Source organism: Saimiri boliviensis, chromosome 16 (genome assembly GCF_048565385.1).
Source record: "Saimiri boliviensis isolate mSaiBol1 chromosome 16, mSaiBol1.pri, whole genome shotgun sequence".
Lineage (NCBI taxonomy): Eukaryota > Metazoa > Chordata > Mammalia > Primates > Cebidae > Saimiri > Saimiri boliviensis.
This window is the reverse complement of record NC_133464.1, coordinates 56640779-56668359: the sequence shown is the minus strand read 5'-3', so window position 1 is coordinate 56668359 and position 27581 is coordinate 56640779. Positions and strand designations below refer to the sequence as shown.

General features: G+C 36.1%; 1 protein-coding gene across 3 annotated transcripts in view; it reads left to right on the top strand.

The window, feature by feature from the left end:
* OLFM4 (olfactomedin 4) overlaps window positions 1-27581 on the top strand; it is a 737268-nt gene that overhangs the window by 578849 nt on the left and 130838 nt on the right. For all 3 annotated transcript variants that reach the window (XM_074387646.1, XM_074387647.1, XM_003927191.4), the window contains exon 18: window positions 7663-7765. The gene's annotated coding sequence lies outside the window, so the exon portion shown is untranslated. The remainder of the gene's footprint in view (window positions 1-7662; window positions 7766-27581) is intronic.

Sequence of the window (27581 nt, the reverse complement as noted above, 5' to 3'; positions counted from 1 at the left end):
CCTCCTCTAAAAAACAAAAAGAAAATAAAAATGTAGAAACTTTCCACTGGCACTATTATTTTTGACATAAATTAGACAGGGTATATACTTTGTTATTTATAATACCTGAATTCAAACTGATTACTAATTTCTTCTTCCCTTTTACTTGTTGGAGAAGGATGATGTAGGATTAGAAAATTCCCTGTGGAGCTTAATATGCTTAAAATAAAGCTCTGGTCATTCCATGTTTTAGTTAAGAATGTTAGGAAATTTTCCATTTTTCAATGAAGTTGTTCTTCAACCTTATGATGGCATTGTAAATTTCTGACTTCTTTGCCAAACCTAGGCCTTAATTTTAGAATAAGTATATCCTCATTAATTTGTCATTTATCTGTTAATCTAGTCATTCTTTCATCTATAAAATCTTTCATTATTTTGGACTAACACTGTGCTAGAAGCTTGTATTAGTCAATATTTAATCAAGATAACATAAGTTATTCTAGGCATTTCAAGCAGAGAGAATTCAACATAGGAAATTAGTTATATATTCTCAGAAGGTCAAAAGAGAAAAGTGGTTATTCAAAATTAGGAGCTGCTGCTAGCCCTCCACTGAAGGTTAGGGGCCAATGCCTTTGCTGGTACTGGCATCTCATTCCTGCCATAGGGGAGGAAGCTAAGCAGCCTCCTCTCCCACGGATGCTCCTGAAACGGCTTCTAATACTGCTAGGGAGAGAAACCACTAGTAATCTCCCTACAAAGCTTTAGATGGCTGTTTTCTGTGCCTGGAGGTCAGTCTTCCCCCCTCTGCCTGCCACTTGACTTTCCTGCCTCTCATTTGGCTAACTTGTCTATTGGTAAGAAAATCAGTTTGCTTTTTCACACCTAGTGCAAGATTGCTATGCTGGAAAGTCTCTAACTTGATCATTCCTTTCTCTGTCCCTTGTATTATGTCTATTACTGCCTGTGTCGTGGTCTATATCACTTTTCATGTACCTTTTAGCGTATTCTATTAAGCTGAAAGCTTCTCAAGATCATATCTCTGTTATTATCTTCTCAACAAAAAATTTACTAATTCTCAGCTAATACTTGTCAAATTTATTGGAATTGAATTGAAATATACAAAGGCATAGAATTATGGTGTATTTCGAAGCATCTAACATGCTGGATCAGGAATTAAAACTTTGTCATTCAGGTGATGGGTAGCCTTTGGCACTTCGGAGGACTTGCAGTGACATCATGTAATTTAGTGAGTCTGAGCTGGAAGAAGTAAGAAAAGGCAGTGTGGAGTGTGATTCCATGTCTGTAGTACACAATAGGAGCTGAGTGTATTGATTTTAGCCTGACTTTTCAGGAACTACTGTTCTTTTCTCACTTGGGACATGGTAGTATTATTTTACGTTACTTTATTGTGGAGGTGATACTTGTTTTAATATTATAAATTATTCTTTTTAGAGCTTTTGAAGGTGTCTGGCTGACAGGCTGGCTGAAGTTTTATAATCAACCATTTCTAATCATGAAATGTTCTAATTATAAAAAGTAATATAGTCAGACATTCTAAATTATGTTCCCATTCACTTTGCCAAGTACCGTTCCAAAAAACCTTTTTGCTCTGGCATTTTCCTCTTTTTTTTCTAATTCTCTTTCTACAACACAGAAAACTGAGGAGAGTTTAACTTTGGAAACAATGTATTTTAGACCAAATTTAAAGGTGTGAGTGTAAGATTCAGGATAAATCACAATACTCCTCCTCCTAAATCTAAACTCCAATTTTTTTCCTGAGACCAGAGCTAGATGCCCATTTGGCTCATAGTAAAATAACCATGATGTCCCAGTTACCCTTCTGCTCCTCTCAGAAAGGAAAGCCTATTTATTAAGACAGGTTCTCATTCTGTCATTCAGGCTGGAGTGTAGCACTTTGACCTCCTGGGCTCAAATGATCCTCCCACTTCCACTCCCAGAGTAGCTGGGACTATATTGGCTTAAATTTTTATTTTATTTATTTTAGAGATAGGGTCTCAAACTCTTGGGTTCAAGTGATCCTCCAACCTCAAGCCTCCCAAAGTGTTGGGATTACAGGTGTGAGAGCCACCACACCCAGCCAAATATGTCATTATTGATAAACTTTTTTGGATGCTGACTATGATGGTTAATTTTATCTGTCAAGTTGACTGAGTCATAGGGTCACAGGTGGTCTCAAATATCACTCTGGGTGTTTCTGTGAGGGTGTTTTTGGATAAGGGTAACATTAAAATTCTTGAACTTGAATAAAGCAGATACACCCTCCTTAATACGAGTGAGCCTCATTTAGTCAGTGGAAGGCCTGATAGAGCAAAAGGTTGACTATCCTTTAAGTGAGGGAATTCTGCCTTTTGGGGGCCTTTTCTGTGAGACACTGACTTTTCCTGTTTCTATAGCAGTTCTCATCTTCTGACTTGAACTGGGACTGCAGTTTTTGGGCTGTTTTCGGCTCTGCAGGTTTTGGACTTGCCAGGCTCCATAATCACATGAGCCAATTCCTTACCGTAAATCTTTTTCTAGATTCTAAGTTATTTCTAGAATGTATATCTAGAATGTGTGTGTGTGTGTGTGTGTATGTGTGTGTGTGTGTGTGTCTGTAGTTGTGTTTCTCTGAAGAATTAATATACCTGCTTTTTTGAAATATGTTCACAAATTCTTTGACTTTCTTCATTACAAAAGGTATAGCCTAGCTCCTCTCTCCCTTGAATGTGGGCTGAATGAACTCAGTGATTTCATCTAGTGAACAGAATATGGTGGAAGTGACAGTATGGCAAGGCCATAAACTAGCACTGTGTCTTCCTTCTGGTGTTCTCTATTAGATCACTTTCTTGAGGGGAAGTGAACTTCCATGTCCTGAGGACACTTAAGAAACCCTATAAAGAAGTCCAAATAAGGGGAACTAAAGCCTTCGGCTAACAGCCACGTGAGCCATCTTGGAAGTGGACCCTTCAGTGCCTGTTGAGCGTCCAGAATTCTGAAGCCCTCACAGACATCTTGACAGCAACTTCATGAGCAATTCTGAGAGAGACCTACCAACTAAGCTGCTCACAGATTTTTGACCCATAGAAATTGTGGGATACAATACATATTATTTCAAGCAACTATGTTTTAAAATAATTTTGGAGCAATATTTAACAGATGCACCTACTACGTTGAAAACATTGCCCTAGGCCCTCTATTTCTGGACTTAGGATTGTGAGTGGTTACTGGGCAAGGTAGAGAGTCTGTAAGAAAAAGTTTCATTACATTGTTTTATTTGCTTAAAGATATGGGTGAGTGGCTGACATCCAGAAAGCCTGGATCGAAATTGAAATGCCCTTGTTGATCTGGGCAGGAAGTCAAGGCGACCTAACTGAGAGTTCAACGAGGGCAAGGACAGAATAGTGGACCTTGGAAGGAAAAGCAAACCGTTCATCAGTACAATGGAGAATAATTTGCTGTGTTAAAAGGAAGGTCAGACTCTGTGTACACTTGAAACAGGTGTTCAATACATATGCATTGATTGATGTTGGTTGATTTATTTTGAATGCCAGACAGATTGTGAGTCATCAGTGTAACAATGTAGCTTAAATAAATGTGAGCTATGCCTGGAAAATAGCAATACAACAATGAGAACCAAAAAGCACCATTCAGCCTCTCACTGTGCAGCCTTATTTGTCCCATCTGCCACAAAACTCTGATTACTGAGAGGGAGGGCCTTCCCAGTTGGATGATAAATAATTCTTTAGGGGAGAAATAAAGGGGAATCTTCAATGGGAAAGACTTTGGCAGTGAGGCCTCACCAGTTTCTTTCAGTGAAGACCTGGATTGATCTCTTACGGGTAGACTAGTGGTGTCATTTGCAAAGATGTTGAGAAAGATGTTCTCCACAGAAGGTCTTTGGTAAAAGAGAAGAGTGTGGGACACAGTGACTGCAGGTTGAAAGTGGAAGAAAAATGTGATATAGTAGTTGGCCGTAAGTATATACCAAGATGTGACTTAATTTTGTTCTATTACTTTCTTGATGAAAACTCACCATCTGTAGGATACAGTGAAACAAATACAACTGCAGATTATTTCCTCGGTCATGTTAGGTTACTTGTTTTCTGTTTTGGAAATCAGGGCCTATGTGCAGTATTGAAGTTCATGATATCATTAGGGTGCTCTTATGTTTTGGTTTCCCTGGGGAGCAATCTCTGTACATCTTGTCTCAGTGTTATTGTGATAGTATTGTCTTTACTCAGAAGGATCCTGATTTTGACAATGAGTTATACTGCTAGTTAGTGGTGAAGTTTTGGTAATGGAGTAGAGTGATTAAAAATGTGAACTGTAGCACAAAGTTCCCAGGGGAAAAATTCGAGCTCTGCCACTTCTTAGTCATATGACCTTGAACAATTTATTTAATATCTCTCTACTGTGGTTACTGTGATGCAGGACTAATAATCCCTATTAAGGTGGTTGGGGTAAGAATTAAATGAGTTATTATGCATAAAGCCCTTCAAAGAGTACCTAACATATGAAAGCTCAATACAAGCTTTACATACTTTTTAATTTTCTTGTAATGAAGGTGTTATGATGCCCCTTTGCAAATGAGTACACTGAAGTATCAAAGGGTTTAGAAACTTTTCAGAGGCAGAACAGCTAAGGGGTGGTAGGTGCAGTATTGGGTCTTGACTTTGACCTCAAATGTTTCATTATTCCACAAAGTAGTTTAGCCTCAACGCCTCTTTATGCCCTTTCTTCATTTTTCTAGAATGAGCCAGTATGAGGAGCCATGTGTTCAATATTCCTCTCATTTAATTCTATATTAATTTCTGGTTAAAATCTCTCACCAGAGCAGATACTTCTCTGGGGGCCTGGAGTGGAGGGGAGCAGATGATAGCATGCCATTCTTAATATGAGATGGTGTCTTACACTCATCTTGCTTAATATGTCTCTTCATAGGGTTCACAGAGTATAGGACCAGGCCAGCTGTGTACTCATTAAGCTACTAGTTTGCCCTAAATCATGACTTGTTAGCACAACTCCCAGAGAAGTAGAGAGTCTAGAATCATTCTCACAGTGGAACCTAGAAAAATGTCTATGGGGAGCCATGGAAGCAGATCACAGAGCCTCTGCAACATGAGAACAGAAGCAGGATGTTCTCTCTTCACCCAAGAGAGAACAAACATAGCACAAACAGCCAACAGATCCTGGCTCACAGACCAGTAGGTTGAAGCATTTACCTGTGTTTCTAACGGCTGAAGGCCAAAGAGAATGGACATGCTTATTAATGCCAACCTGCATGAATTATCCATCAATGCCCAGGCCACTCCCCTCCCCGTGAGTCCTTTTCAGTGTAGACGGCTCTTCCCCAGCTCTTAGATGAAACTGGCCAATGGACAGGGATTTGGTACCAGAAAAATGTATTTCTCCATATTTTAATAAAAATTAACTCCGTTTTATAAAAGAAACAATTTCAATGCTTGCATTCTTTAGTTTATAGGATTAAGATTTGCAGATGTATCACCGCTACACCATCTTGGGAGACAGTCTTACTGCAATTTTTGCAACTCCACTTCTTCCTGGCTTTGTTTTCTGTCTGTGAAGCTTAATTCTTCAAGTTGAACTTTGTAAAAAGATATAAAACTCTTGCTTAAACTCTGTATCCCATCTGTCAAATGAGAATAACAACATATATTAAGGTTATTGTGAGGATAAGAAATAATTTATATAATGTACCTGTTCTATAGGGCCTGAGACACCATGTGCCCAAATGCTAGTACTACCGCTATGTTCAGGCCTAATGATGGTAATAGTAAATATAATAACAGGCAGACTTGTTCTAATAACATGGGTGTTTTGTCAGGCTGCTATATTCTATTACATCAGTATGTGCCTAGGACACATAATGCTTTTTCCACAATGGTAGGTCCCTTCCTTCATGCAAAGAGAGCTTACTTCGTTCTTCCCTGAAAAGGTGTGTTTCTCTTATATAGAAAAGCATGCAGAGAACATTTTGCTTTTTAGAAGAGCACACTTCCATACTTACCAAGGAAGTGAAAGCTTTTCAAGAAAATTCCTGTGAAAAATCTAAGATTATTAAAAGAATAACTGTTGAGGAAAAATAAAACATTTAACCTTTTCTCTTATAGAAGCCAGACTGTACTTCTCACAAAAGCCTCTGCAACCTCCAATTTTATTCAAGAGCTAAAGAAACTAGCAGTTCCCAAGGCTCTAAGATTTAATTTCCATTGCATAGAATGCCCCTCACATCAGAATTAATCAGTTTTCATTTCCACTGTCCCATTTCCCTTCAGGAATCCTGTGGTGTAAACCTCCAAGGTAAACACAAATATTCATCTAGTCAACCTCTTTTGAAGAGTTTAACATTCAGGGACATAAATCACTGGCAGTGATGGGTGCACGCTGATTTGGGCGCGATTCATCTCCTCTGTCTAAACGTACAGAGTCGGCTGCAGCTTCTCCTGTGCTCACAGGAGCCAGGGCTTCAGTCCAGAATATCAGGCCAAATGATCAGACATTGATGGTGTTTGCTGCCTGTACACAGATGGAACACATGTTGATTTTGTTTCTTTTTTTTAAGAGGAAAACAATCAGATGTATGAAATGGCTTTTAGCCTCTTAATTTGCTGTTGGTCGCTTCTGTAACATCATCTAGGTATTCAATTTTGCAACTTCTACTAACCTTCATTTGCTGATATCCTAGAGTTATAAGAAAATCATTTCTGAGGCTGTAATTTCCTGTTAACAATGTGAACATTTGTGGGCCTATGCTCTTTGTTTATTTCTTTGTTTGTAGAAGTTTCGGGTATCCTCAAAAGCAAAGTAAATGTCAGCCCCAGCTCCAGGATTGTGCCGTGTTTACAGAATTGGGTACTTGTTTGTGGAAAGATGGGCCTGGTGTTGCCTTTCCACAGTGTCTCAGATTCAGTCTTAAATGTGTGTGTTTATTTCCTCTACTTGCTATGGTACACTTCATGGATAAAGGATGGGGCTTCCCAGAGTGGCTTTTGTACCAATAAAGGGCTTAACGGTCTGCTTATCCTTTCTCTATTTTTTTGCTATTTCAACTCTTAGCGAATTCCTGTAGTTGTTCCAGTTCAAAAAGTAGACAAAGGATAGGGCAGTGCTCATTTTCAAATCCCTCTTTTAGGAGAGATTGGAGGAAAGCAGAGAGGATAAAATGTGGCTTTAGAACGTTTCCTTCCCCAAGATAATTAGCATTCTCTTCAAATTCATTGGTCTCTGGGGGATTTGTTCTACCTTTAAGTTGGCTCCAGACCGAATGCAGGTATTACAGGCAGAGAAGCTCAAGGGAGTTTGAGATGTGCCTTCAGAGCATAATAAATATCTTACTTAGAGTGTGTTTACTTAGTCCTAAAGGATTTAGCAAGTTTTTGAAGTCATAAATTACTTCTCTTCAAATTTGGTTGTACAAATAATATATTTCTTATAGATATTTTTTTAAAGTTCATTTTGGATGTACAACTGAGGAATAATAGTATGGTTGTTTGTTCTTTTATTCTTGAATGTTGGCAAACCCAGGGAAGAAAATATCATATGTGGTTCCTTGCTGGAGACTAGTTTAAGGAAGAACCTAAGTCAGCTACAGAAGTTAATTCTACCTTTGAGAGTGTCAGATAACAGGACTCCAACATGCACTGATGTTGTTGGTTTTTCTAGGTGTTGCTGTTCCTGCAGAAATCCCAGAGACAGTGATCTGCCCCAGCAAACAGACTTCTGCAGAACAAGCTGCTGCACCTAGGAACCAACCAACTCTTCTCAGGTAGGTGTGTCTAACTAAAATCAAACCACTGAGGAAACTGCCTTGATACTAAACTTCCCCAAACCAGGTAGGTGTGCTTTTTTTGGTCCTTCTACAGTAATTGTATTAACCTCACCAAAATGTCTCTGAAAACATGGCCTTGAAATTGTTTGTATTCCTGCTTGTCTCCAACTGAACTATAAGCTCTCTAAGGATTTTAGTCACTGGTTATTACCTGGACCATGACATTCCAATGTCTGAATGGGAGTAAGTATTTGAAATACCAATGGATTGATCAACAGGACTTCTTGTGCTAAAGCAAAATCTGACTCTTAAATACAGCTGACATTTTTCTAAATTGTTAAAGTGATCAACAGTAATAGCATTCAGTTATTTATTATGTGTCTGACACTGTGCTAGGTATTTTTCATATCATCTCTTTAAACCCTTACGACTGGTTAAAATAATGAGGCGTTGGCATCAGAGAAACCTGGCTTTAAACCTGCGGTCTGCCTCTTGTTAGCTCCTTCCAATTAGTAGATCTATGTGAGGTACCAACCTTAATTTGCAAATAGGGCTAATAATAACTTTATAAAAGAATGCTGTGAATAACATTTATCTTCGCCTAGCATGTTGCTTGCGCCCTTTGTTATTTCTGTGTTTAAGATCATTATATTCTTGGAGTCAATGAATACTAGAAAATAATTCATCCATTAGGACAGAAAAGGAATCTTTTATTTTGTTCCACTAGTATCTTATTCTTATGTTTATCTAAATATCCACCTATTCATTCTAATAATGGTATGATTTAGCAGGTTTTAATCAGTTTGAATCTACTATATACAACCTCAGTTTCATAATACTATTAACTAATTACCCTTGAACAGAGTCCCTTCTGATTGTCATTGGCTGTTCATTCTACCGGAGATTCTTTGCCGGTTTTCTGATACCTCCTTGTTTCAGCATGCTGTGAGTTTAGATGGAATGTTGTGGCAAGAGGTCCTGAAATTATGTGTACCTAACTCTGACTGTCCTACAAAGAATAAGAAAAAATGCACTTGTGATAACAGAGACAAAAGGTAGTATAGGTGTATAACCATCAGAGGAAATGACAGAAATAAACAACTGGTGCCTGTCATACGACTAATGCAGCCATACAGAACCGGTGCATTCGTATGCCTGTGCCAGCCGAGTGTCAGGCTAATGGTCAGCCACCTCTTTGGCTTTCCCTGGTCTATTTATAAACAGGAAGAAGTTATTAACAACTGTGGCAAACCCTACTCAGACACTCTTCCCAATGGGGCTTTCTGAATATATTTTTATGCCACTTAAAGTCTCTTTTGCTAGGAGCCAGGACTTAAGCAGAAACCAGAAAGGACAGAAACACTGTACAAAATATATGAACCATAAATATGTTGCAATTGCTTCATTAAAACTAAAGTTGTTTTGCCAACTAAAAAGACTAAAATGTCTTTTTAGTCTCTTATAATATGTGGATTAAACAATATAAATAACTAAAGAATAAATCAACATCATGTCTCCAAACATTTGGGTCAACACTTCCTCATGAGCAAATTTTAGAAATCTATGATCCTTGAGGAAAGTTGGTATGTCAATTGTCTGTAAATGGCTGGAGTATGATATTCAGAAAGTGTGAAGGGTCTCAGATTCTAACCTGCTTGCAAGTTGACAAGGTAGCCTCAAGGATCATAGGGCAATACAAGCAGATATAGATGAATACTGTGCAGGCAACATGTTTCTGTCTCAGCCAAGATATCCCAAACTAGGGAAACCCCATTCTTTTATAATGAGCCTCAAGGAAACCTGCTTAAACTTTATCCCAGTATTCTTGTCAGTAAACACACCTACCTTCTACTCTGGAGGAAGACAGTTTTCTATCTCCCATGGCTGTTCTCTATATAAACATCTCAAAAAGATTGCCCAGTACAAAACTTGTCAGTGCATCTGTTTGCAAGATGTGCAGAAATGTGAGAAACGCTTTGAGAATTCTCTCTCAACATATAAGAGCCCAAGGAATCATCTGGCTGTGAACTAATACTGAAAAGAAGATTTGAGCTTTTCCCTATCAAATCAGACCACTTAGCATCCTCTTTTTTCTCTCTCTCTCTTTTAATGAACTTATGAATTCTTTTTTTTCTGGAAAGAATCAGTACCAATGGCCCTTCTGATGGAAAGTGAATCTCTGAGATGCCAATTAACATTGCATTGCCGAGAGTTGTCAATTCTGTATTTGTTTCTCCAGCCAAGTTTCTGCATTTGAGCTTTAAAGGTTTTGTTTTCATGGTCTATAGCACAGGGGGAAAATGACGAAACCAACTAAATCCTCTATAAGCACCAGAAAAAGAAAAGCAAAAGCTTGTTGCTGAACCAATTTTATCTCCTTTTTTTTTTTTTTTTTTTTTGTTTTTTTTTTGTTTTCCAAGCCCTGCTTATTTATAGCTATTGTAGAAATCTGTGAAAGACAGACAAAGACCAACAGTAGGTGCAAAAGCTGGAATGACACTAATGGGTTAAATAGGGAACTGAATTGTGTCAATGCAAAATGCATTTTGAAAGAACTTCAGAGAATCAAGAAAAGGTCAGAATATGGTATTTCTGAGAGCAGAAGTGAGCCATTGATGTGTCTTTATTACATTTCTGTTTGTGAAGCATTTCTCACTACTTCTTAATTATTTGGTTTTCATTTAGGAACTTGGTTTTATTATTTCAGCAAACTTTATATCACACTGCTGTTTCAAATGAGAAATATATTAATCTTAAATGGAGGCTTTGGCACAAGAGCTCATTATATTTGAGCCATGTCAAATGTTAAGCTAAAAGAGGAGAAACAATTTTGATGTGACCAAGTTAATTTAATTAACCAGTTTCTTTCTTGAATTTGATAATCCCTATGAAAGCATGTAACACTCTATTTGTATACATAGGAATCTTCTGAAAAAGTTATTTGAAATATTTTTAAAGAAATCATTGTAATGTCAATGTATTGGGAGCCATTTTGATACATATTGGCTGGGCATGGTGGCTCACACCTATAATCCCAGCACCTTGGGAGGCTGAGGTGGGCGGATCACCTGAGGCTGGGAGTTCAAGACCAGCCTGGCCAATGTGGAGAAACCCCATCTCTACTAAAAAAATACAAAATTAGCTGGGTGTGGTGGTGATTCCTATAATCTCAGCTACTTGGGAGGCTGAGGCAGGAGAATCACTTGAACCCAGGAGGTGGCGGTTGCAGTGAGTTGGTATTGTGCCATTGCACTCCAGTCTGGGCAACAAAAGCAAATCTCATCTCAAAAAAAAAATACATATTGAGAAATGAAGAAAATATAGTTAGTAAAGACCTTACGTAATGTTCTGGAATGAAAAGATCATCTATGGGTAATGCATTGGCAATTCTGAGGTAAATCCCAGATAATTTCTCACCTAGGTATTGTTAAATTAAATTTGGCCTAAAGCTCCCTCCTTATAAGTTCAGTCTAAAGGTTTATCCTTACATAGAGAACTGTAACCTAACTGTATGTGTAAACAGACTGTAACTTACTCTTGTAACAAAAAGCTGAGCCTCAGCCTGTCGCAGAGGCCATACTGAAACCATTCACAGCCAGCCAGTTGTTCAAACCATGTTCAAATAAGGCAAACATGAGCTGTAACTGATCCAGCCGTTCCTGTGCCACACTTTCCGTTTTCAGTCCGTAAATCCTCTCCATCAATAGCAATGCTGGAGTCTCTGAAACTCTTCATTCAAGAATCATTCTTTGCTCAGTGAAACTCTGTTAACTTTGTCTACAGTTTTTCTTTTATCAGTATTAATAAAAGATCTTTAATTCTTAACCAATTTATCCATCCAAAGTCAGCTGTTACACTGTTTTGTTTGCTTTTTGAGGCAGGGTATCATTCTGTTGCCCAGTCTGAAGTGCAGTGGCATGATCATGACTCATTGCATCTTCGACCTCCTGGGCTCAAGCAATCCTCCCACCTCAGCCTCTAAAGTAGTGGAGACTACAGGTGCATGCCACCATGTCCTGCTAATTATTTTATTTTTTCTAGAGACAGGGTTTTGCCATGTTACTCAGGCTGGTCTCAAACTCCTGGACTTGAGTGAGTGATCCACCTGCCATGGCTCCCTGAAGTGCTATGATTACAGGTGTAAGTCACTGCACCTGGCCTCAAAGTGAGCTCTCTAGGCGTGTTTTCATGCAGCTGTTACATAAATACTATTGTGTTTTCATATACATAGAGGGCACTGACAGTCTCATCTGTTTTTATATCTAATGTTCATCAAAGTTAAATGCATTTTATTTCTAATTTTGTTGTTTCCTCAACTCTTTCTACTTTTCATATTGCTTTAAAGCAAAAGATAAAACTTTTAACATTTTTTTCTTATTTTCCAGTTATATGACATGCAGATAACACCTTGACTGTTAAAAATAGTTTTACATCCTATAATTTAGGATGCATGTTTTCTTTATGTAAAGGACTGCTAAATGACAACCAAAGTACTACAGATTGAATAAGCTGCTTTGTAATTTTATATTAAAGAGTGTTTGTGGTACATTCCAATGATTTTCAAACTGTGTTTTCAGGGACCAGAACAGAGTTGCTTTCAAAATGAAGGTAGTTTTAAAAAGCAGTGTGTAAAACTTGATGGTCTACTAAAGGAACTAGTTAAGGTCCCTTTAAGGACACTTAAAAATTTTTTAAGGAAAAACAGCAATTAATTATTGAAAGTTATACACCTAAAAACTATAGCTTCAAAGGATAAAGAGCTCAGATTAAGGAGGCAGGTAACAAAGCGATTCCCTTCTGATTAGGAGAAAACATGGGTGTAGCAGTTCTAATGACATGTAAAGGGTAAGTAGGATTTTGACAGATTTCTGTTCTTCCCATGGTTTGAAAGGAAAAGAGAGATAGATGCACATTCCTGAAAACGTCAAGTAGACAAAGATTCAGGAAAGGCCATTAAAATTCTTAGAAATAAAAATATTCGTAAATCAAATCCTCTCATTGGAGAGCAAAGATCTCGGGGATCTTTATACTCTGTAGAACAGACTATGAATCTTAAGACAATCTCTGAGTAACCGAGGACTCCCACTTAGAAAAGGATTTCAAGATTTCTCAAACATTAATGTGCATCTGAATCACCTGGGGATTTTTTTTTTTTTTTTTTAGACGCACATTCAGACTTTGTTGCTCTGGAGTTAGGCCCGTGATGCTGTATTTCTGACAAGCTCTGATATCACAGGCTAAGCCAATGGTGTTAGTGTAATGACCGACTGTGAGTAGAACAAAATTAGACAATGGGTGAAAATCAGTTGACCTTAGATGTGTGGGTCTCCTCTGAACTCCATATTCTATTCATCTATATGCAGTGTTTATCATTCTTCTGATCATATGAATTCAGTTGCTAGATTTACTAAAGTCAGGTACTGTAAGTCTTCAAGCTTCATTTTTCCTTTTAAAATCATTTCAAATATTCTAGAACATTTGTATTTACATGTGAATTTTAAATTAGCTTGCTGATTGATTTTTATTGCAAAATTTCTTCTGGTTTAATTATAATGGATTTATTTATTTATTTATTGTATATGGGCTCTGGGGTACATGTGCACGTCCTGCATCGTGCAGGGTTGTTGCATAGGAACATACATGCCACGGTGGTTTGCTGTCTCCATTCCCTGCTGCATTGCCTACATCAGGCATTTCTCCTGGTGTTAACCCTCCTTCTCTTCCCCGACCCCCACCCCTACTACCCACCTTCCCTTCTCTCCACCCCACCATCTAGCCCTGTGAGAGTTGTTCCCTTCCCTGTGCCCAAGTGTTCTCATTGTGCATCACCCACCTATGAGTGAAAACATGGCGATGTTTGTTTGGTTTTCTGTTCTTGTGTCAGTTTGCTGAGAATTATGGTTTCTAGATTCATTCATGTCTCTACAAAGGACAGGAATTCATCTTTTTTATGGCTGCATAGTATTCCATGGTGTATATGTGCCACATTTTTTTTTTGTCCAGTCTATCATCGACGGGCATTTGGGTTGGCTTCAGGTCTTTGCTATCGTAAACAATGCCACAGTGAACATACATGTGCATGTGTCTTTATGATAGAACGATTTACAATCCTTTGGGTATGTAACCAGTAATGGGATTGCTGGGTCAAATGGAATTTCTATTTCTAGATCCTTAAGGAATCACCACACTGTCTTCCACAATGGTTGAACTAATTTACACTCCCACCAACAGTGTAAGAGTGTTCCTATTTGTCCACATCCTCTCCAGCATCTGTTGTCTCCAGATTTTTTAATGATCGCCATCCTAACTGGCATGAGATGGTATCTCAATGTGGTTTTGATTTGCATTTCTCTGATGACCAGTGATGATGAACATTTTTTTATATGTTTGTTGGCCTCATGTATGTCTCCTTTTGAAAAGTGTCTGTTCATATCCTTCGCCCACTTTTGAATGGGTTTGTTTTTTTCCTGTAAATCTGCTTTAGTTCTTTGTAGATTCTGGATATTAGCCCTTTGTCTGATGGGTAGATTGTAAAATTTTTTTCCCATTCTGTTGGTTGCTGGTTCACTCTAATGATAGTTTCTTTTGCTGTGCAGAAGCTGTGGAGTTTGATTATGTCCCATTTGTCTATTTTGACTTTTGTTGCCAATGCTTTTGGTGTTTTGGTCATGAAGTCCTTGTCTGTGCCTATGTCCTGAATGGTTTTGCCTAGGTTTTCTTCTAGGGTTTTAATGGTGTTAGGTCTTATGTTTAAATCTTTAATCCATCTGGAGTTAATTTTTGTATAAGGGGTCCAGTTTCAGCTTCCTGCATATGGCTAGCCAGTTTTCCCAACACCATTTTTTAAACAGGGAATCCTTTCCCCATTCTTGTTTGTCAGGTTTGTCAAAGATTGGATGGTTGTAGACATGTGATGTTATTTGTGAGGCCTCTGTTCTGTTCCATTGGTCTATATCTCTGTTTTGGTACCAGTGCCATGGTGTTTTGATTACTGTAGCCTTGTAGTATAGTTTGAAGTCAGGTAGTGTGATGTCTCCAGCTTTGTTCTTTTTGCTTAGGATTGTCTTGGCTATGTAGGCTCTCTTTTGGTTCTATCTGAAGTTTAAAGTGGTTTTTTTTTTTTTTTTTTTTTTTTTTTTTTTTTTTTCAGTTCTGTGAAGAAGGTCAATGGTAGCTTGATGGGGATAGCACTGAATCTACAAATTAATTTGGGCAGGATAGCCATTTTCACAATGTTGATTCTTCCTAACCATGAGCATGGAATATTTTTTCCAACTGTTTGTGTCCTCTCTTATTTCCTTGATCAGTGGTTTGTAGTTCTCCTTGAAGACATTTTTTTACCTCCTTTGTTAGTTGTATTCCTAGGTATTTTATTGCCTTTGTAGCAATTGTAAATGGGAGTTCGCTCATGATTTGGCTGTCTGTTAGTCTGCTGTTAGTGTATAGGAATGCTTGTGATTTCTGCACATTGATTTTGTATCCTGAGACTTTGCTGAAGTTGCTTATCGGCTTAAGGAACTTTTGGGCTGAGACAATGGGGTCTTCTAAATATACTTAATATCCTCTGCAAATAGGGATGATTTGACTTCTTTTCCTAATTGAAAACTTTTTTTTTCTTCCTTGCCTAATTGCTCTGGCTAGAACTTCCAATACTGTATTGAATAGGAATGGTGAGAGAGGGCATCCTTGTCTAGTGCCAGTTTTTTTTTTTAAAGTGAATACTTCTAATTTTTGCTCATTAAGTATGATATTGGCTGTGGGCTTGTCGTAAATAGCTTTTATGTTTTGAGATACATTCCATCTATAACCCAGTTTATTGAGAATTTTTAGCATAAAGGGCTGTTGAATTGTGTTAAAGGCCTTCTCTGCATCTACTGAGATAATAATGTAGTTTTTGTCTTTGGTTCTGTTTATGTGGTGAATTTCATTTATAGTTTTGCATATGTTGAACCAGCTTTGCATCCCTGGTATGAAGCCTACTTGATTGTGGTGGATAAGCTTTTTGATGTGCTGCTGCAAGTGGTTTGCCAGTATTTTATTGAAGATTTTTGCATCAATGTTCATCATGGATATTGGCCTGTAGTTTTCTTTTTCAGTTTTGTCTCTTCCAGATTTTGGTATCTGGCAGGATGATGTTGGTCACATAGAAACAGCTTGGCAGGATTCCCTCTTTTTGTATTGTTTGGAATAGTTTCAACAGGAATGGTACCAGCTCCTCCTTGTATGTATGGTAGAATTCAGCTGTGAACCCATCTGGACCTGAACTTTTTTTGGTCGGTAGGCTATAAATTGCCACCTCAACTTCAGACTTTGTTATTGGTCTGTTCAGGGTTTCAACTTCTTCTTGGTTTAGTCTTGGGAGAGTGCAAGTGTCCAGGAAGTTATCCCTTTCTTCCAGATTTACTGGTTTATGTGCATAGAGTTGTTTGTAGTAATCTCTGATGGTAATTTGTATTTCAGAGGACTCGGTGGTGAGCTCCCCTTTATTGTTTTTTATTGCATCTATTAAATTCTTCTCTCCTTTCTTTTTTATTAGTCTAGCTAGTGATCTGTTTCGTTGATCTTTTCAAAAAACCAGCTCCTGGATTTATTGAAATTTTTAAGGGATTTTGGGGTCTCTATTTTCTTCAGTTCTGCTCTGATCTTAGTTATTTCTTGTCTTCTGCTTGCTTTTCAGTTGTTTTGATCTTGCTCCTCTAGCTCTTTCAATTTTTATGAAAGGGTGCCAATTTAGGTCTTTCCTTGTTTCTCATGTGGGCATTTATTGGTTTAAATTTTCCTCTAGACACTGCTTTATATGTGTCCCATAGGATCTGGTGCACTGTGTCTTCATTCTCATTGGTTTCCAAGAACATTTTTATTTCTGCCTGCATTTCATTGTTTATCCATTGGTCATTCAGGAGCAAGTTGTTCAGTTTCCACGTGATTGTATGGTTTTGAGTGCTTTTCTTAATCCTGTGTTTTAATTTGATTGCCCTGTGGTCTGAGACACTGTTATGGTTTCTGTTCCTTTGCATTTGCTGAGGAGTGATTTACTTCCAATTACGTGGTCGGTTTTTGAGTAAGTACAACGTGGTGCTGAGAAGAATGTGTATTCTGTGGATTTGGGGTGGAGTGTCCTGTAGATGTCTATTAGGTCTGCTTGGTCCAAATCTATGTTCAAGTCCTGGATATCCTCATTGACTTTCTGTCTTGTTGATCTGTCTAATATTGTCAGTGGAGTGTTAAAGTCTACCACTATTATTGTGCAGGAGTAAGTCTCTTTGTAGGTCTTTAAGAACTAGCTTTATATATCCAGGTGCTCCTGCATTGGGTGCATAAATATTTAGAATAGTTAGCTCTTCTTGTTGCATTGATCCTTTTACCATTATATAATGCCTTTCTTTGTCTCTTTTGATCTTTGTTGGTTTAAAGTCCCTTTAATCAGAGACTAGGATTGCTACGCCTGCTTTTCTTTGTTCTCCGTTTGCTTGGCAAATCTTCCTCTATCCCTTTATTTTGAATCTGTGTGAGTCTGCATGTGAGATGAGCCTACTGAATCCAGCACACTGATGGGTCTTGACTACTGTAGATCAATTTGGAGTTAATGAAATTTTAATTTGGTTTAAATTTACATTTCCCTGAAGACTAATGATGTTGGACATCTTTTAACGTACTTTTGTCATTTGTACCTTTTTTCTAAAATGTTCATTCAAAATTTTCTCATTAAAAATTATTTGTTTTTTGTATACTATCATATTTTGACTGTCTTTATTCTCAATACAAGTCTTACAAAAGATACATATTTTGAATATTTTCTAATATGTGGTATGCCTATAAATTTCTTTAATAGTGTTCTTTAAAGAGCTAATTTTTAATTGATAATATCCCCAGTATAAAGTGTGTTCATGCTCTTTGTTTAATATCTAAAAAATTTGAAAGTTAAGAAAATTTTTCATATTTATTCAAAAAGATTAATGGCTTTACCATTTACATTTAAAACTATTACTGCTTTGATTTTTGTGTACAAAATGAGGTAAGGATCAATACTTTTTTTCCCATGTGAATATAAATACCCAGTTATTCCAACCTCATTTGTTTAATGGATCACACTTTCCTGAATAAATTAGCATAATTATGAAAAATCAGTTGATGTTTGTTTGTATCTATTTCAGGACCATATATCTGGACTTAAGGTTAGATTAACATTTTATAACGTAACTGAATCAGTTCAACATGTTAATAACTGAAAGAGAAGAAAACATATGATAATCTCAATAGTTGTGGAAGTATTATTCATCAAAGCTCAGTAACCAACTTTGATACAACTCTCAGCAAATTTAGAATAGATAAATCTGATAAAGATCACCTATTAAAAACTGTACAGCTAACATTATATTTAATGATGAAAGACTGAATGATTCTCCCTAAAATGAGGGGAAAAAAGAGATCTGCTTTTATTATTTCTATTCATTATTGTATGTTCTAACCTGTGTAATAAAGAAAAATAATAATAAGAGATATTCAGAATGGAAAGAAAAAAGTAAAATTCTGTTTATTCCTATTTGGCATGATTATACATGTAGAAAATCCAATGGGATATACAAAAATAATATTAGAAATAACTGAATTTAATGTCTTCAGATACAAGATATATGTGCAAAAATCAATAGTCTTTTTATATATAAGCAGCAAACAATTTGAAATGAAAAAAATCTATATAGCAGAAAAAAAAGATTTGTAGATATAAAAGATCTATATATAGAAAACAACAAAACACTGTTGAAAAAAAAATTAAGAAATGGATCACTCTATTTTAGTCATTGGCAGAACCCTCAGTACTATTAAGAAATCAGTTCTTTCCAAATTGACTTGTACATTCGATGAAATCCAACCATAATCTTAGTAGGCTTTCAGATGAAAATATACAAATGTATTTTAATGTTTGTAAATAATTTAACCTAACTTACTTATATTTAAATGCACAGGACCTAGAATAATCAAGCCACATTGAAAACAACACTATTGGAGGGGTAGCACTACATAACTTTATGAATTACTATAAAGCTACAGTAATCAATAATGTCTGCTGGTGGTGTCAAGAATGACAAATAGATCAATGGAACAAAATGAAGAATCTTGAGATACAGCAACATATATGTGGTCATTAATTTTGACAAAAGTTCAAAAGCCATTCAGTGGAGAAAAGCTCCATTTCTTTTCAACAAATGGAGCCAGGAGAATTAGACAGCTAATGCAAAAAAAACTAACCTCTTCACATAAGCCAAGCAATATAGAAAAAAAAAAAGCCCTCAAAATTGGTAGACCCGAATGAAATCCCAAAGCTATAACAACACTTCTAGGAGAAATATGGAAAGTAATTTTGTAACTGTGAGTTAAGATTTCTCAGACACTCTTCAAACATGATACACTGAAGAATAAATTGATAAATTTGACTGTATTAAAAATAAAAGTTTTATTTTCAAAAAATAACATTAACAGAATGAAAGGCAAGATAGAATCTATGGGAAAATATTTGGAAACAACATTTGTAAAAAGAATTTATATCCAAAATATATAAAGAACAGCCGAAACTCAGTAACAACAAAATAATCCCAGAAAAACTGGCAAAAAAAAAATTTGAATGGCCACTCCATCAAGGAAGAGATATGAATGGCAAGTAATAAACATTAAAGCCTTTTCAACATTGCTAGTTATTAGGGAAATGCAAATTAAAGTCATAATGAAATAACAGCACAAAATAAAAACAAAAACTGACTATAGAAAGTATTAACAAGGGCATGTAGCAACTGGAGCCCTGGGAATGTAATGTGAAAGTTACAACCACTTTGCAGCTTGGTTCTTTAAAGTTTAACATACCTCAATAGTTTGACTCGCCTATTCCACTTGTAGGTATTTACTTTAAAGAAATGACAGTAGAAGTTCACATAAAGGAATGTACATCAATGTTCATAGCAACTTTATTTATAATAGTTAAAAACTGGAAACAGGCCAACTGTGTATCAACAGGTAAACTGATCAAACTGTATATCAATTTAATGAAATATTAGTTAGGCATAAAAAGGAGTGAATTATTTATATACGATATAACAATGATGAACTCAGTATTATGAGGCTGCATGAAAAAAAGCCATACTAAGAAGAATACTTTCTGTATCAATATATGTAATCAAATTTCTTGTAAATACAAACAAATTAATATTGTTAGAACAAAGATCAGTTGCTTCTGAACTATGAACAGGACAAAGAAGAAGGGCCAGAGGGACGATTACAACGGGCATGAAGAAACATTAAGGAGGATCACTACATCAATTGTCTTAATTATGGTGATGCTTTTATGGGTGTATTAGAACTTAACAAATTTTTCACTTTCAATATGTGCATTTTATGTCATTTACGTTAAAGCTATTAAAATAAAAATTAATTGCTTGAAATTATATCAAATCACGGTATTTTCCCCATGTGTATTATTTTGATCATTATCATTGCAGCTGCAAATTGTATTTTAAAATACCAGCTATGAAGAGTAAAATCTGTAAGGTAATATACCATTTGGATTTTTAAAAAGGGGGCAGAGAGAATAACCTCTGTTTTTATAAAATTTATCAAAGAACATCAGGATTTACATTTAGAATTTCTGATTGAATTTTTAGAAATTGGCAACTGTTGAATCAGAAAGAAATAACTCAATGTGGAACAAATTTTGTACTTGAGGGATGCAGGTTTTAATGGTAATCAGCTGAGTTCAGGTTTTTCCAAGGAGGCTTTCAGGAGTGGGTTTCCCTCTCTTGCCACAGAGTTCTTTTATACCTTCAGACTTTTAAGCTTCAACTAAGCATTACAACACAAAGAAAGAAAACTGCCGCAGCACTTGAGTGGGAATTAGGTGAACACTTTGGATTGACACCCATGCGTCTCTTTCTGTACCAAAGTACATACATCCCATTTCCAGGTATCCTTCTACATAAGCCTTTATATTAGATACAAGAAGGTACAGGGTAGCCAATTATCCTTAAAATGAATTTTATTTTTCCTAAATGAGTTCTAGTCATGGTATGCAAAATGACAGCACTTTATTGCCCCATGTATTCCTTTAAAACCTAAAAAATCAGAAATTCTAGTTGTTCTGCATCTAATAACAATAACTATTATGTATCGAATACTTTTTATGTACCAGCCATTTCTCATGTGTTATTTCTTAATTGAGCCTCATATTACTTTTGCCCCGATTGTTAGGGATTGTAATATTTGTATAGATATGTTTGTCTTTATTTACACATAGTGTTTTCATTTTCTTCCAAACGTCGAGGGCAAATGCATTCTTCATCCACAGAGAGAACAGAAGCATTATTGTCTTATGGAAATTGTGATGTAATCATAAATTTGTATATCCCAGTGAGATAAATTTGAACTCATAGTCACCCCATACCAGAACCAAAATACTGTATGTGTATTTTTATTCTTACATGTCAACATGTGCCAGATTATCCTACACAAAGTATGTAAAATTCATTTGCACAAGAACCATCAGATTCAGAATGAACAGTTTGAAAATGCATTAGGGTTAACACAGCAAAGAATTTGGTACTCAGTAGAGATGAAGAGCACTGAAATGCCTGTTAACTGCCTCTTTACTGAGGAAGCACTGTGCACGTGCTATTTGGATGCTTTTTAGCATAGTAAATCTATTTCTATGGTTCAAACATAATGCAGCAAGAAAGACAACATGCTCTACTCTTAACTTAAGAAAACATATGGGCGTGATGCTGAGTCTTGATGATCCATTCAACCTGGAATTTAGCCTAGACATGATTCACTAAATCTTAGATTGAAAAGAAACAAAACAAACCTCATCCTCCACAGACTAGCGTTAAGTTTTGCTTTAGAAACAGATGGCAAAGTAGAAAAGCTGGCTGGAAATTGATTGAATTTGAAAAATCAGATGTGGAAAAATCAAGTAATTCACCAGTCCAATAGATTGTTTTGAGGTTGCAGGACTGTTCTTCACAGAATACCTTCTAGAGTGTTTGGGCTATGTAATTAGGAACAACAGGTGATTATTATTATTTCTCTCTGCCTTCTTTGGGGAATCTTTCTTATTCTAAAGGTCTCTAATCTCAAAAGTATTTCCAGAAACAAAGCATATATTTTATTGTCTCTTCATGCCTTAAATTCTACTTTGAAATTATTCTGACTCCTTAATGTGCATGCCTTACTACATTTGTAGATAGTTATCATGTCTGTCAACTTTGATCACTGCATAGCCAGACTGCATACACAAACATGCATGCCTGTGCACACACATGGGCATGCACGCACACACACTGTCACTTCTGAGAGGGGTTTATAAATGAAACATATTTGTGTAATATTTCTTTTTTCCTTTACTGAATTCATTTTAGCTTTCATTCTTAGATTTTACATTCTATGACTGTCTACCTCTTTTCAGACCAGCTTTCTGGGCATCTTCCAATTCAATTTGAGGAAAACTTGTAAATTTTAAGATAAGAGAGACTCAGATGGAAGCCAAAAGATGTAATTTGGAAAATGTCAAAACCAATTTAAAAAGTAAAATAAAAGTATAAAAAAAGTATGTTTATACTAAGTCAAAAAATCAGAGTATTTCAGCTTATGAGTGGCCAGAATGACATATTAAAATCAATTCATTTTCTTCCTGTACCATATGGAAAAACATTCATTGCTAGACCAATCTACACAATCCTTATGTCAACTTTCTGTCTATCAGGAGTAGAAAAGCAGCATGGTGGCCCCTTGAAAGGACACATTTCCATAGAGAGTCAATGGGTTGTTCTATCACTTCTTGGTCACTAATGGTCCCTTACAGACTCTTCTGAGGAAGTGAATGAGAAAAGAACTAAAGGAATGGCCTCCAAAATGAAAAAAGCATGTATAAAATATTCTACTCAAGAGACTAAGTGAGTACTAAAACCTACACGTTTATTTCATCTACGAGTTAGATAATAAATTGCATTTGACTATTATTTGATACTAGGTGAACATATATGCACACTGTAAATCAGTTTCAAAGTTAGACCTGAGCCATGTTAAAAACTTGAGATGTCCTGAAGGAAAGGGGGAAATTCCAAACCTAGAGGTTTACAGTGGCTTGTTCAGTTCTCTGTTTGCTCTTGGCATATCGACATAGATAATGATACATGTTTTCCCCAGGTCATATGATGTACGATTATATTATCAACTAAATTAGTCCTCAGAATATCAATGTGTTAGTTGAAAAAGAAACGACATGGAAATTACAGACAACACCACACTAATAATGCAAGAAGAGTGAATAAGCAAATGGCAGAACTGACTTATCCATTCTTTGAGATCTTCCTAGACCACCTTATAAGATGAAGCATTAATCATCTATTCAGAGTGTATAAAGCACCTTGAAAAATTAGCTAGTGAGCCCTATAAACCCAGACAGTATTGAGCCCTGTAATGTTTTCAACTATGTTTAACATTTTCTTGATACCCAACCTAGGATGCTGTAAGTCTTCACTAAGCATAGGGATACATGATTAAAAAGTTTGAGATTTCTCCTTTATTAACATAATTCAAAATGCCCCTTGGGTTATATAATGTAACAGAAAGAAATGAAATGGAGAAAATATGGAGAACAGTAAAATACAAACTAAAATGCAGTCTGGCCTCGATATCCTTGGGTTTCACATCCTTGAATTCAGCTAACTATAGTTCAAATATATTTGGAAAATAAATACAACAATAAAAATAATACAAATAAGCAATTTAACAACTATTTACATAGCCTTACATTGTGTTAGGTATTGTAAGAACATCTAGAGATGATTTAAGGTATACAGGAGGATGTGCATAGGTTATATGTAAATACTATACTATTTTATATTAGGAACTTATCCATTTTGGTATCCATGGACGTCCTGGAATCAATCTCCCATGGAAAGCGAAGGATGCCTACATCATTTTCCCAGTAAAAAAACATAGAGGAAACATTGTTTTATAACCGAAGAAACAAGCATTAGAACAAATTCACAATGTGAGATATTGGCCGTGCAGTTGGATAAAGGAAAAGATGTTTCCAATATGCCTGACTTATGGTATTTTCAAAATTCTGTTTTAGTAATAAGATATAAAATTATTTCGTGGACTACATTACTAAAAATCTATACTGGACTGATAACTTTTTAATTAAAACATTCTATAGACAAACAGTATAGGTACAAACTCATCTGGTCGCAGCTTGGCTGAAATTTATAAGAACGAGTATGGGGCAAGGAAAAGAGTTAGCATCATGTTTACACTATTTTCATTGCATGATAATTTACAGCAAAGAAGAGAAATTGAGGCTGGAAGTACACAAAATGTTATGGTATGTCTCCAAACATATAAACACAACAGTAATGTCACCTGGCATTAATAAAGCACTTCTCCATGCCAGGCTCTGCCCTTAGTGACTTCACACATTCACTCACTTAGTCCTCATGACTTGGTGGAGGTTGATCCAGTAATCATGCTCATTTTTCAGATGTGGAGACTGAGACACAGAGAAGTTAGAAATCTCCCATCGACCACACAGAATGTGGTCAAACCGGGCCAATCTGATCAGTCTGGCTCTAGAACCAATTATTAAATTTTACTGCTGCTCTTATCTAGGTACCTTCGTAAGGCATCTCTTTTTTTAAGCCACCACAGCCATTAATATCAAAAATCAAAGTTAACCGACTTTAGAAGCAAACTTTGAAATCATTGCATAATCACATTTTCTTCCTAAAATATCTAAACATTTTTAGCAAAGAAAGGAGCTTCTTAATCATTAATAAGTACAACTGACAAAGTATTTTAAATTTCATCTTTAGAATGTCCTTTGAATTTTCTATTTTTTGTATTTTTCATCACATACGTGGCATATTTGTACCTGTATGTAATATGCATGTTAATGTGTATGTTTGTATATACTTTTATTAGGATATGCATACAAAAGGTATACTGATGTATGTGTATACTGTATGTTTACATTTTTATTAGGATATGCAGACAAAAGATTCTGATAGGGGTACTAAAAATGTCTAAGGATTGGTGAACTAAAATAATTTGTACAAAATAAGAATAGGAATGGAATAAAATGGGTAAGATAGAGGGATGAGGATTCTTAAGACTCTGAGGAGCGAGGGAAATCAGCAGAAATATTAGGAGATTGGGCCTGAAACCTGGAGAGGAAGAGAAGAATGATGGGTGTGGTGTGAGATGAGGCTGGAAAAGGTGTTGGGGAGAATGAGAGGACAGGTGGGAGAAAGGTCTGTACCAACGCAAAGGCAAAAGAAGTGGGAAAAGATGAACTTTAGATAGGTGGCGGAGAAATGAAGCAAAGATATATGGAGAGAAATGTATACTGAGATCATCTATTTATCTTTAGTCTACCTAAGAGAAAATGGTAGTCACAGTGATGAAAGGCAAGGTATGAAAGCTAAAAAGGGGAGGATTCAAGATTTTGACAAAATAGGCTGTTATATACAGTAAATAAAAATAGATATGTAAATGTTCATTTATTATAATTTTAAATTTTTCTTATTTCTGATACTTGAGTGATTTGAAATACTTCACCATTTTGTATTTCACTGATGTTCTCAATGATCTCTAAACGAACATTTAAAGGGACTTATGATTTTTATTTTTTTAACAGAATGAGGAATCCTTTTGTAACTTGAATCATTCTGTTCTTCAAATTATGAACAAATGGCTTTGTAAGAGATGTTAAGAGTTCGTTTTAATCCTATAAAACACACACTGTCCCATTCAGAGATGCATCTTAGTTCACACACAAACATAATTTTTAAAATTCCTTCTGAATGATTGTTTTTTTTTCTTTGTTTAACTGTATTTTCCATTTGACTTCTAAGATTTGGGCCTTACTATCCCCGTACTCACAAAAATGGAGGAAAAAGCACTTCTCTCTTTTAAGTGGGAAAAGGCCTCTGTGGCTGAGGCTTGCTTGTGCAAGGTCAACACAGAATGCTATGGTCTGCTGTCTCCCCTAGAGTGTTGACGGGTGGTTCTGAAGCTCTGGAACGCTGACATTGGAGGTATAGCCAAAGAAACATTCTTAAGGACTCTCTGGAATGCTGACATTGGAGGTATAGCCAAAGAAACATTCTTAAGGACTCTCTGGAACGCTGACATTGGAGGTATAGCCAAAGAAACATTCTTAAGGACTCTCTGGAACGCTGACATTGGAGGTATAGCCAAAGAAACATTCTTAAGGACTAAAGAGTTATGTCCCTTATCAATGTTGCATTGTGGACATTCTGGACGATTGTCAAAGCTTTGTAGAACACCCATATTATTTTAAATCTCAGACACATTGAGATCAAGTGAATAGAAAGTCTTCAGGTAAAATAAACTAAATAAGTATACAAATGAATAAACCAGAAAATCATAATAAAAGGGAGTTTTATAAGCTTCGCAGTAGTGGAAGAAAGTAAAATTGTGCTTTTCAATACCATTTAATTAACTTAGAGTTTAAAATAACAGGGATTCTGTGAATTTTATGAAGACTGTGTACACTGAGTTTGTCAGTATACTTAACTGAAAAACTTCTGTTAAACTTCTTCCTGTATTCAATGTGAATTTTAAAAATCAGCTTTTGAAGATAATTTTGGAAATGCACAGTATATTGACATATTCTAGGGCAGGAGAGAGTGCAGGATCTATTAGTTCAAATTTGTTCTTTTGATTTGACATGTTAAAAAACATGGTAGAATTAATAGTCGTTTCTCTGAATCTGGCAGATCTGGGTGTTAAAAGCCCTTAAACCACCTCTGTCCCTTTAATGGGACAATGTGAGACTGAGGTACGAGAGTGTGAAGAGTGCAAAGATGTGAGAGTCATTATTCTATCCTGTGAATCTTTGCAATTGAATAGCAGATAATTAGGACAAGATTTTTTTCAGCTAGGTATTAGACATTTTAAAGCGTCCACTGTCCCTTTTCCTTTAGCTTTTCTATTTTATAGATATGGATTTTCATGCTAATCTTATTTTAAGGGCCTGGCAGGGTGAAAATGGAGTTATTATCTTGAAACAAAACTTTGGTTCATCCCGGAAGTGTGACTTACTACAGTTTAAGTTTCAAGGTTTTTTCCCTCCCACTTAGACCTCAAATTAGTCATTCATGAATGAAGACTTTTCCTAGTGTAATACACTTTTTTCATATCTGGGTTAGATGATTAGATACAGTTCACCAAGGTCAAGAAAAAGGCACCAATTTAGGTGCAGTAAAGGTAGAAGTAACTTCAGGCATTAAAAATTAATTATAGTTTTTCTTTGTTCTTGGCATGCAAACATCATCCAAATATAAATGGAGGATTTACTGTGCTTAAGTCACTGTAGAATTGTAGGGCTGGTTAGCATACATGAGAGATGGCTAATAGGTGAAGATACGTTACTCACATTCCCTCCCTTCTCCTAGAGAAGTGGTGGTCATTGCCAATAAGCTCTCGACTTTCTTTCCTGCTGAACTTCAGACTCCTTAACACAGAAACGAAGAATAATTGAGAGTTGGCATATAAATGACAATTCACCTTCCATTTCTTTGTTTCCAGTAGGAAGATTCTAGTCTAAAACTTTCATAAGAGAAAGTGTTAAGAATATACAGAAATACTGATTAGAGGTACCTGTAACATAGCAGCTCAGATATGTTGTGTGGTGCTAGGGAGATGAAGCCATTTGACTGTTACTTCTGCCAATCCAGTGATTCCATCAATCTGCCTGCTTTTCTCTTTCAGTTTCTTTATTTAACGTTTAATTTCAGGGGGT